The 12,145-nt window shown below is 37.7% G+C and overlaps 1 long non-coding RNA gene across 2 annotated transcripts; it reads left to right on the top strand.

The window, feature by feature from the left end:
• Positions 1–5,261: 5,261 nt before the first annotated feature.
• On the top strand, positions 5,262–11,053 carry LOC141435386 (uncharacterized). Of its 2 annotated transcripts, none has more exons than XR_012452142.1 (4): positions 5,262–5,801; positions 6,789–6,924; positions 7,598–7,748; positions 9,943–11,053. It is a non-coding gene; the product is annotated as an uncharacterized lncRNA (long non-coding RNA). The 2 variants fall into 2 exon arrangements; XR_012452143.1 differs by having other exon boundaries at positions 7,598–7,752.
• Positions 11,054–12,145: the final 1,092 nt, after the last annotated feature.

The raw sequence follows: 12,145 nt of genomic DNA, 5'->3' as shown, positions 1-12,145 counted from the left end.
GTACAAATACGAAAAAAATTTTTTCGTTTCCAGTAATACCTAAGTAAATCAGCTGATCGGGCCTTTGACTGGGAAGACGAAAAACATTTTTAATTTTAAGACAATTCACCCCTTAATTAAATAGTGTCGGGTAACAATTTATACACCTTCAGTGTATAATATCACAAAGATAAACATTAATAATATAGAACTAGGTTATGTATATATAATAATTACGTTAGATACTTAAATAAAATAAGTTATTAAATTTATCATCATTTAATGATGATAACAATAAAATTCAATTTATTAAAATCTCAACCACGGGGAATTTGATTCTTGTGTACGCGGCAACACAGAATGGCGTTTAGGGTTCATGTTATTTTATTTTGTAATTTCGAAATTATACGATATTTACTGATGGTATGTGATCCCAGTGTCCTTCTTATTTCTAGTAGTATTATTTTTAAACAGTTTCACTGCGAAAACTGGCATTTTACTTCGGTTTATGACCAAAATTTAACAAAAATTCGGGACATGCACATTACGCACAGTTTGCAACGCGAACTCGCCTCGGGCTCAGGTACGCCGATTTCGGCGTACTATTTGTTGCCGCATTTGACAAGTACGCCGGCGGTATCTAGTCGAGCGAGCGCGCGAGACCAATCATTCATCTAAGGCGTACTACAATAATTTGATACGAGAGAGTAGCGTTCTGTGACAGCTGTCACGTCAACAAGTGCAAGGTGTTGAATTAAAACAAAGTAGTATCACGTAGTGATACATTGCGTGCTAATTAATTTTGTAAGTAAAATAATAAGTATTTTTTTTTACTAAAACATAACAAACCGTGATTATTAGGGCCTTCACTAACCACCCTAAGTTTTGAGGTAGTATCAAAAATACACGCTGTGCATATATTTGATATAACGTCACTTAATAAGTATGATGATTGATGGACGGTCGCCTGTGTTCGGAAATAGTCGTGAACCAGTTTCATTCATTTCGGGCAACTTGGCCCATACAATAAATACCTTACAGACTAACATACATATTTATAATCAATAATATTTAAAACTAATTTGGTGACAAAACGGCGTGAACCCGTCGAGTCACCGTCTCCGACGTCGCTATTTTGGTCGCTATCATCTGCGCCATGGTGCCCCGGAACACGACGTCTTTCGGCGGTCTTTCGGTCTTTCGGGATTTATGAACACTTTGCTGTGTTAGATATTGGTGCTGGTAACAGTACACTAATGGTCGACGCACTCGTGCGGCCGGTGCTCAAAATGGCAGAAATTTGTCAGAAAGTGTGGAAATAGCAGGGAGTTAGACTTTGTGGCCGTGGTGAAATAGCTAACTCTGAGTAGGTATTCTAGTTAAGAGTTAATGGCATAAAGATTTTGAAATATGAGTTGTATAGAATCTGTAGTGTGGGCGTTATGCATTTTGTATATATATATATTTTGTTTTATGTACAATATGAATTAAAATGGAAGAAGATAGAATCAGCAAGAAAGAAAAAAGATTTAAAATTGAACTTGGTTTTTTTTGGTCCCATAACACGCATGGTCGGTAAATGATGGTAAGTAAATACATATATCAAAGTAGGTACCGTAAACTGCTTCAACTTTGCCCTCTGGCCCCAACATTGCCCGAGTTGATTTAGAGTCGATACTTAGCACTCTTATAGGTTTTAAACTTTTATCTACACGGGAATTATTATTACGGGGGGATAAAAGTTTTAAAGCCTAAAGGGTGCTAAGTTATAGACTCTAAATCGAATCAGGCAATGTTGGGGCCAGAGGGCAAAGTTGAAGCAGTTTACGGTACCCGCGGCCGACTGAACTTAGCTCTGGCTAAAACTCGATAATAAGCGTTTTCCCAGAGATAACAACGCTTGCAACCCTATATTCTAAGTCTTAGAACATAGGGTTGCAAACGAGCGGGTGATTTTTACCGCATTTAACTAGACTAGGATGATGAAATTTAAAATAAAAAAACTTTTTAACAAAAAAATTGAACCGCCGAAAAAACAGAAAACAAAAGAATAATAAACCTTTTTCTCCTATTTAACTTTAATCTAGGTACTAGTTTGAAGTCGGTGCCTCATCACGAGCCATCAGGAGTGGACCTATAGTCGTCTGCCAAATGGGCTTCTATCACTCCTGATGGCTCGTGGTTCAATTTTTTTGTTAAAAAGTTTTTATTTTTTACTTTTTTCTCACCCTTGGGATAATTTTTTCCAAATTTATATAATACCAACTTCAAGTTGTACCCTATCCAATAAAAAAATAATTATGAAAATCAGTCTACTCTGTAAAAAGTTATGCCTGGTCATACATTACAATCAGTGACTGAACAATCAATCATCCCCTGTTTTCCTACTCTTAGGGTAGGAATATTTTTCCCAAATTTAAATGGGACCACCCTCGGGGTGTACCCTTTCCATTAAAAAAATAATTATCAAAATATAACTACTCTGTGAAAAGTTATGCGTGGTCATACATAAAAAAAATATACGCGTCGACTTGAGAACCTCCTCCGTTTTTTTCGTCGGTTAATAATAAGATGTTTTCAAGTATCTGATAAAAACACGGATGGCCATTATCCGGCAAATATCATGCTGACACAGCGCAAAGCCTAATCGGTCGCTCATTAGTTTAATTATAGAGGAATTACGGAAGATAACAATTACTAAGATGATAAAACTAAAATGGAAACTACCTAATTCATGCTTACTAGCGATTAGTACATACCGACGTTGCTCAAGGAATTGATTCGCTGAAGTGGCGTTGGGTTGGCCACGTCTGTCGCAGGACCGATGAACGGTGGAATAGAAGAGTCCTCGAATGGAGACCACGGACGGGAAAACGTAGCGTAGGGCGCCCTGAGTCTCATGACTTGTTGCTTAACCCTTTACCGCACGGTCGGTAAAACACGACAGCTGAAATGAGAATTAAATATATTTTTTTACAAAAAAGTAACCGACTTCAGTAAAATAAAAAATAACAAAAAATGGAACCGACTACAAAACACTTGAAAATATTTTTCTAGGTAGGTACCTACTAGCTCGAAGTCGGTGCCTCAGCACGAGCCAGCAGGAATGGAACAATAGTCGTCTACCTCACCTACATACTAGGTTTCAATCGATCCTCCATGAGGGCCTCGTTTCTCAAAGCTAGCTGACGCGGTTTGTACGGAGCGGGTGGATGCCTATTGGAAAATAAGTAGTATGAGCAGCGATAATGTTTTAGCTGCACCCGCGCGCGCCAGGCCCTAAAATATTAGTTTTGTCTCGTAAATTGAATGAGAAAATAAACAAAACACTAAGGACCTGCTTCACCAGTCATCGGCAAAATGTATGAGACAGATAAATGCTGTCTCTGTTTATTCCGATAAACTAAACAGAGAGTGCATCACTGATATCTGCGTCGGCGTCGCCAGCCGATAGCCCGAGAGGGGGGGGGGGGGGTGCTTGTTGATATTATGGAGAGTGAGACAAAAATTAAATGTTGGTGAAGTCGACAGCACATGAAGTTTACATGTACACGTACCTTCACACGGACTTTGGTTTGCTTGCTTTATATTTGGCAACTTTTTTAGAATCTCTAGAGCGGGGGGCGGGGGGGGGGAGCCCTTGGCCCTACTATTATTAGACTAATATGCTTCAACACTAGCGCTGCCTATAATATATTAAATATTAATTAAAAACCCGCATCAAAATCGGTCTGTCCGTTTGGGAGCTATAATGCCACTGACAGACACTGAGACACGTCAAATTTTAGGGGTGTTATGCCTGGAGACCGAAGTAAGTGCAAAGGAAGAGCCAGTGGCGTAGCTGGTAACCAAAGGCCCTGGGGCAAAAAATAAACTAGGGCCCCAACTGAAACTATTTAAAATCGTTTGTTCCGTATTAGTCATGTTCAGAATTTGACATACTCCACATTTGTCATTTACAGTTTGTAAGTCAGAGTCCGAGGGGCCCCCTGAGCTTGGAGGCCCCGGGGCACTGCCCCGTCTAGCCCTCCGGTAGCTACGCCACTGGGAAGAGCGTCGGAAGTTGTCTTTGTATGTGTCTGAGTTAGAATTTGGAATTTTGTCCCTTCTAGCAGACTAAAAAGAGATAGTTAGCGCCTACTAGATAAAGCATAGCAAACGCCATAAAACAGTACTAACTGACGGAATAGTAAAACATTGATTAAGTGTTCTAAAACATAAACTATCGAATCGATATCAATTGATTGTTGTCTGATTTACTCTTCTTATATCATTTCACCTTCATTTCACCAATTATCAGTGGTTTAAAACGGCACCTTATTATGTGGAACCTGGGGGCCTACCATGATCTTTTCATAAACGATCCAAACGCAGAGCAGTTCAATGTAGGCACCTAAACTGAATCGTCGAATGAGGGCTATCGTTTTTTGTCTCACTAGATGGCGCACTGTTGCGTGAGGTTTTTAAGTATGGCTTTCAAAGTCTGTTATTACAGGCGTGCATACAAAGTTTAGATTAAAATCATATTTAATACACCTACTTCAACTTCAACTTTTTTGTTTAGTGGCAATCGGTCGCTTTTGGTTAGCGTCCATAACTGCCAATGACACCTATTTAATACACCTTAAAACCGTACCATAAAATATCGAGCATGCCACAATGTTGCATAGTCCCCGTTTTGTTTGGAAAAAAGGGAGGACAAAGGTTTCCGAAAGACAAAACTGTCTCAAAACTCAGACATTTATTGGCCCGGAACGCATATTTGCCATAATTAATTTCAGATATTGCAAAATATTCACAAAATTATTCTAATTATAAATAAACCCGCGTAGCTCACCCAAAAACTATGAGATTTGACGTTTCGGAGACCTCACGCTACACTAGCGCCTCTAGTGGCGAATTCATACGCGATAGCCCTACCACGAAACTCGAAGTTGGAAGTTACGGGCTTCGAATCGATGATTTGCTACCACGTAGTTACTTCGATTTCGTTTTCGATCCGAAGTTCGTTTCGACTAGTTTCGAGCGGTTTTGTCTACTACGAAACTCTAACTTCGAGATTGGTTACGGTTTTGGCCTACCATGAAAAGCAAACTTCGCCAACGATTTCGAGTTTTGACATAAAGATTTTCGAGTAGAAATGTCAAAATCACACGATAGTTGTCGTTTTGGCTTCGATTCAATGAATGTTGCAGGAAAAGCGACCTTGTGGACGATTTTGTTTGTTTTGATGTGAACTTGTGTGTGACAGTGACAAATCCAGCTTTTTCAATGTAATTGTGTTTTTATTTAATTTAATAAGTACAAATCTTTGGCAGTTTTAACAGCATTTTCTTACTTAAAACAGTTATCTTATTTCTTTTAAGATAAATGAAGTTTCTTTCACTCGAAAACATAGGAGAAATTATTAAAATACTTCTAAAGAAAGCTACGCAAGCAGTCAATTTCGTACATTGTCTAGTAAAACTAGGCAAAACTCTTTTTTTTCTTTGGGCAGTTGTGTAAAGAATAAGACTTACATTCTCAGTAGATATTTACAAAAATGAAATTTTCCACAGCAATTGCATGTTTGTAGCAGAAATTTTTAAAGATTTTTGAAAATTCGTTTCTTTTTTTTAGTAGAACTAATGAAACGATTTTATTAATAGAAGAAGCTTTACCTGAATATCTAACTGACCGCCAAAGGCAAGTACGCGAAGACCGTGAATGATTTATTTCCAAGACCCTTCTGGCTGACTCAGGTGTTTAAGGCCCTCTGTGCGGAGGTTGTACCCTTACTTCCTCCTAAGCTAAATAGCCGTGGAATCGACCCTACCATAAAGGTAAGCCCTTATCCATAGTAATCATACTAATATTATCAGAGCCTAGAATTTTTGTGGCACTTTTGACCTGATTTAGATGAAATACCATAAAGGACATAGAATTCTATGCAGATGGAGTTGCGGGCTGTTGCTAGTATTATAAATGCAAAAGAGTGTCTGTCTTTCTTTTACCTCTATGCACACACTTAAACCACTGAACCAATTTAGACAAAATTCGATGTAAAAGTAGTTTGAGTCCTGGGAAAGGACATAGGATAGTTTTTAATCCATGAAAATTTCTTAGCTCCTGCGGGATAGCAATAAGCAAATCCTTTGCAGATAGAGTAGTGGGCACCAGGTAGTATTATATAAATATGGACCACTCACTATTATCTAATAAGCAAGAAAAATGGTTACAAATATAAAAAAATACAAAGAGAATGTCAGCGGCCTGTACATACCACACAAGACAAAGATACTGTAAAAGTTTTATGAAATTAATAAGATTCCCAGCAAAGAGTCATTACATACACACTGACAAATGTGCTGCTCATTCTTCGTACATATTCCTAAGGAAGGAGGGTGGTTAGATTTGCCAGCGAGTATATTTAAAAGTGAAATATGGCAAGATGAAATAACAACCTAAAAACCAACTGTTTATTTTTCCAGATTTCTTACAGCTTTGAAGTTTTATGGTAGGGGAGATTATCAAGGATGTGTAGGAAGGGACTATTGGGTCCCAATGTCCCACAATGTATTAGTTCAATGAGCTGCTAGTTTATCAGTTTAAATAATAAATATTTAAAAAAAGTTATTCCAAAGTATATTTATGGCCACAACTTCTGGAATGGAAATTAACTGCAGGCTATCTCCATAGAAAATCTTATCACAAGCACATATATATGACATGCAAATGCTACTTATGTATTTACTTTCATAAGTGCTTGTTATAGCCTAAATTGAATAAAGATATTTTGACTTTGACTACTTATTCTGTATGTTTTGCAGATTCTACAATAAATTTAATTTGCCCTGGATGTGTGGTGCCATTAATTGCACCCACATTATTGCAGTTATCGGGCCAACAATGTATGAGGAGATTTTTCAAGAGAAAACATTACCACTCCCTTTATGTACAATAATGGTAAGTGATATGTAGTTAAGCACTTACTCTTTTTTTTTTTTAGTAGCCCATATAGTGTCTTTACTCTTATACAATATTTAAAATGATTTTTGTCTTCATGGAATTTGTGTATCATATTTTAGGTGCTAGGCCTTGTCACAAAAAGGTAATTATTTGATACAGCATGTAATTTAGTGTCGCTGGGAGTTGGTAGGTAGTACAGCAAAGAATTTTGGTAATCTTTGGTAAGTAAATACATAGATTCCGAATTGTATTGGTTATGAAATAAATTACTTTTGAATTTGACTCATTTTCTGAACTACCTATGTGTGTAAACAAAGCATAGAAGTCAAAATAATTAAATTCTAACTTTCATATTGATTTCAAACTTTCCAAATCTGAGGTACAATACACTAATTTAGTGCCTTAGATTAGGATAATACATGATGATAGAGCCAAAAGATAGGTGTAGTGGTTTTTAAGTCTGTTTGTCTGAACCGCTGAACCAATTTAGATGAAATTCTGTACACAGATAGTTTGAGTCCCGGGAAAGGACATAGGATAGTTTTTATCCTGGAAAATTTCATAGTTCCAGCAGGATAGTGAGAACCGAATTCTAAGCGGACGGAGTCGCGGGTAACAGGCTAGTATAATATAAAAATTTAAACCACACAAAATTTTCTCTGCTTTTCAGATATGTGATGATATGAACTGAATTTTAAATGTGGACGCGTCATATAGTGGAGCGACGCATGATTCATTTATGTGGCAGAATGGGGAGCTCAGGAACTTCAGGAAGCACTTTGAAAATCTCTGCAGCACACATGAAAGGGCCGCCTTGTTGGGTAGGTATGTGATTGTAAGAGTAATAATTAGAAGCTGTAAAGGAACCTCGGCTAGCCACCAAGCCAGAAGTACGCAACCCTGTGGTACTGAAACGTCGCGTCAGCGTATCTTCGGGTGCCAGCCAGTTTGGAAGTCGATACTTAAGCTTATGATTAAACTTGAGCATGGGACATCCTTCCAACAGGGTTTGGATTAATATAAAAGCATGGGTGGGTTGAATTGAAAGCCACCATAATACTCTTGACCTTTTTATTGCAATATTCTGGATTACACGCGAAAAGTATCGGTCGATTATCCGATATATTAAAAGCTATTGTATTATTAATTATGTTATTAGTGTATGTAATGTTTACCTCGAGATATTTTTTAAAGATCCGTAGTCAACTACTACTACTACTGCTTGGTGCGGGTGCGGGTGTGTGTCTCATGAGAAAACTCACTCAGAGGGCTATGGAGAGGGCTATGCTCGGGGTTTCTTTGCGGGATAGAAGTAGAAACGATGATATCCGCAGTAGAACTAAAGGTTACCGACATAGCCCGAATAACTACCGTTATAAATACCGTTAAATATTTTGCAAACAAATCACTGAATCGATAAATCGTTTTAGCAACCGCCTAATGGTTTTAAAAGCCTATCCAACGATACCCCACACACACTGCAAGGTTGGATGAGAAAAAAGTCACCCCCACTTTACGTGTATGGGAAGTACAGTTAAAAAATATTTTTGAATTTTTTATTGTACCATTTTGTCGGCATAGTTTACATATATATTCGTGCAAAATTACAGCTTTCTAGCATTGATAGTCCCTGAGCAAAGCCGCGGACGGACAGACAGACCGACAGACATGGCGAAACTATAAGGGTTCCGTTTTTTCCATTTTGGCTACGGAACCCTAAAAAGCGGTCATTGAGAAAAATGGTGTTCTTAAATAACTTAACACATTTTTATTATATTACCGCAGATTTATTATATTTATAACACTGCAATACCGAAGAAAATTCTGCCGTGCTGCTCATGGGGCGGTTACTGACCCGATTGGAAGTGTTTAGGCCAGATAGGGAAGCTAAGGTCTTTAAAAGCTAACAAAATTTTACAGCGGCTAGTGGGGGCACAAATAGGATAGGTACTGATACTGGGGGTAGGAGACATTGGTATCGGAGTTATTGAAAGTGACAAAATTGGCAACCTGAAAAGGTATACAAAAAAGTGTACAATAAATTGCCTTTAAATACAAAAAATATCAAAAATAATACCTTATTTATAGCTAAGTTAAAAACAGACCTTTTACAAAAACTTTATTATTCTATCATAGACTTTTTAAATGAATAAAAATATAGATATTTTATTTGTTCTTTTAGAAATAAATTTGTTGTGATATTATATTAAATTAATACACATTTAGGTAGAAACAAATTATTATCGTGCCATACTTGTGTAATAGAATTAGATTATAATTTCAAACATAACAATTGTGGCTATACCCTACCAGGGTGCATAATTTCTGTAAGTACTAGTACTAGAGTATCAACAACATTAGGTAGCACGGCTTGTAATAAAACAGGTGCTAGTGGTAACGAAATACATCGTCATATACTTAGACTAACTAAGACGGAAAACGCGGAATTCTTTAGCTTGTCCGATGGATATGGAGACTCCGTTGTGTTAAGGGTAAGAGAGAAGGCCCCGCCTGCAGAGAGCACTAGTGACTCAACAGTCGGTCAGAGCAGCGCCGGTGAGGCGTGCGAGCGTCGAGGGAGAGGGCGACGAGCGGCGACGACTGTTTCTCCATACCAGTAAAGGGCCACTGTATCCGGAAGATTCGAGTCGTTCGTAATTCCTTATTTACCGCCCTTAAGACACAATGTACTATTATAAAGGCTGTTACCCTCCACCATAAGTGGAGATGAAACGCGTATGGGTGTCCACATAAGGCCGAATGGTCGGAAATGTTTTAATGTTTATTTGGGTACAAAAAGAAAGAATAAGAAAATAATTTTTATTTTACAGTTTTGTTGGGTTAATCCATGCAAAATTACAACTTTCTAGCTCTTATACTTAAGCCGTGAACGAATGGACGGACAGACAGACATAGCTAAACTATAAGAGCACTGCACGAGATCGGCGTGTCGACGTGAGCACGCCACCAGACATACACTTACGTGTACAAAATGTGTCGTTTTATGTCTATCAGGGCGCTGGAGGTGTCTGCTGGGCGCGCGGCAGCTGCTCTGCGAGCCCGAGACGGCGCCGGGCGAGTGTTGGGCTCACGGGCCGAGCCGCTCACGGTCACGAGCAAGGCTGCTGAACAGGCAGACAGATTTATTTTCACATTAAATGTGAAATATATTATTATACCACGAGCTTTACAGTGAAGGAAAACATCGTGAGGAAACCTTCACAAAGCTCCGCAATTCAATGCTGAGTGTAAAGTTCCCAAATCGCACTGGGCCCTCGTGGGAACTAATGCCCAAGCCCTCTCATTCTGAGGGGAGGCCTGTGCCCTGCAGTGGGATGTATATAGGCTGGGATGATGATGATGATGATATTATTATACCTAAATGTGAAAGTAACTGTCTGTCTGTCTGTCTGTTACCTTTTCACGCTTCAACCGCTGAACTGATTTAGACGAAATTCCTTGTTGGGTCTTGGGGTCCCGGGAAAGAACATAGGATAGTTTTTATCTCGGAAAATTGCATAGTTCCCGCGGAATAGCGATAAACGAATTATACGCGGGCGGGGAGACGACCCTGACCGGACCACCAGGATGTCACTACCAGATTATTGTATTGTCACGCAATTTACATAAGTATTCCAAATTTCAAGTCAATCCGGATACAACAATAATCTGGCAATCTGACAATACAATAATCTGGTAGTGACATCCTGGTGTTCCGGCCAGGATCGTCTCCCCGCCCGCGTACATTTCGTTTATCGCTATCCCGCGGGAACTACTGGAAGTTGGTCAAATTTAACTTGCAAGATTTGACTACAGACAACACAACAGGACAGGTGAAACTAAATAAAAGCTTGTAAAAAATTTGTCATAACTCAAGACAAGATATCTTTCATTGCATGTGCTGCGGAAACTAACTATTGATAATAAATCAAAAAAATGTTCTATAATTAAAGTATATATCATATCTACAAAAAACTTAGGCATATCTAATGTCCAACCATTGTGATTATAATTATGTCCATATAACTACTTCTTAAAAGTTGATAGAAATGCCCCAATATCAGACCATGTTATTAATAGACACCTCTGTATTAATCCTTAGCCAAATAAATCATTTCATATTCAAGTGTTTCAATACCTATAGATTACTTTTTGAATTATTCAAATTGAAGATTCCATTCAAAAGATGGTATGAATTTAAAAATATTACAATTGACATTGCCAACAATTAGCACCTCCATTTGCATGGTGGAAGCCGATGATGCTAGAATGTGCTGTGCCATATTAAAAGATGTGAAGTAAAATAAACTACTTACCAGAGAGTCGAATTTTCATGGCATCTTTTGATCTGACATAGTGACTTCTCACTTATCGTTTTCTGATATACATATCTATCGATATACAACACAGGTACCTACTAAAGAAGATTAAAAGTAAACCTATAAATAATAGGCCAATAGGCGGCCTAAAGTTAAAGAGCAATCTCTTCCAATTAACTCTCGAGCAATTGAAAATGTGCAATAGACATATGCAATGAACAATGAATGGATAACAATTTCTAATTTAGGTTCAGTTTTTTTTTTCATATTCATGTTGAAATTCTTCTGTTGTAATGTTAACAACTGTTCCGTTATCTCTATAAAAGAATAGATGTTTTTTTTCATATTGTCCAGTTCTAAACTACTTTTTTTACAGCCAAGTATCAATTTGTATTTGTATGCATTGCATTTGCATTTAATAATATTGTAAATCTGTTTTAAAAAAATATATATACCTCGTTGAGTTTCTTGCCGGATTCTTCTCAGCAGAGGTTTTTCTGAACCGGTGGTAGATTTTTTTTGACATTCATAAGTGCTTATTATAGCCTAAATTAAATAAAGATATTTTGACTTTGACTTTATGCAGAAAAAGAATGCAACTGAACTACATAACATGATACAAGTAAGTTTAAAACAATCTAATTTAAACTCTAATATATCATCATCATTTAGGTAGTCAATAAGTGAGAAATCACTATGACAGGTCAAAAAATGCCATGAAAAAATCTGCTCTCTGCTCATTACCATCAATAAAGTACCTACCTAAGCAAAGGCAATGATACAGCCGACCATGTAAATAATAATAAATTTACTAATATACCAACCAACATAGGTCAAAAATATGTAAGTTGAAGTGGCAATGGGTGGCTCACATCACTCAGATGAACAGATAGCCGCTG

Source organism: Choristoneura fumiferana, chromosome 14, assembly GCF_025370935.1.
Source record: "Choristoneura fumiferana chromosome 14, NRCan_CFum_1, whole genome shotgun sequence".
Taxonomy (NCBI): Eukaryota; Metazoa; Arthropoda; class Insecta; order Lepidoptera; family Tortricidae; genus Choristoneura; species Choristoneura fumiferana.
The sequence above is the reverse complement of the archived record's forward strand: the minus strand, read 5'-3'. Positions and strand labels throughout refer to the sequence as shown.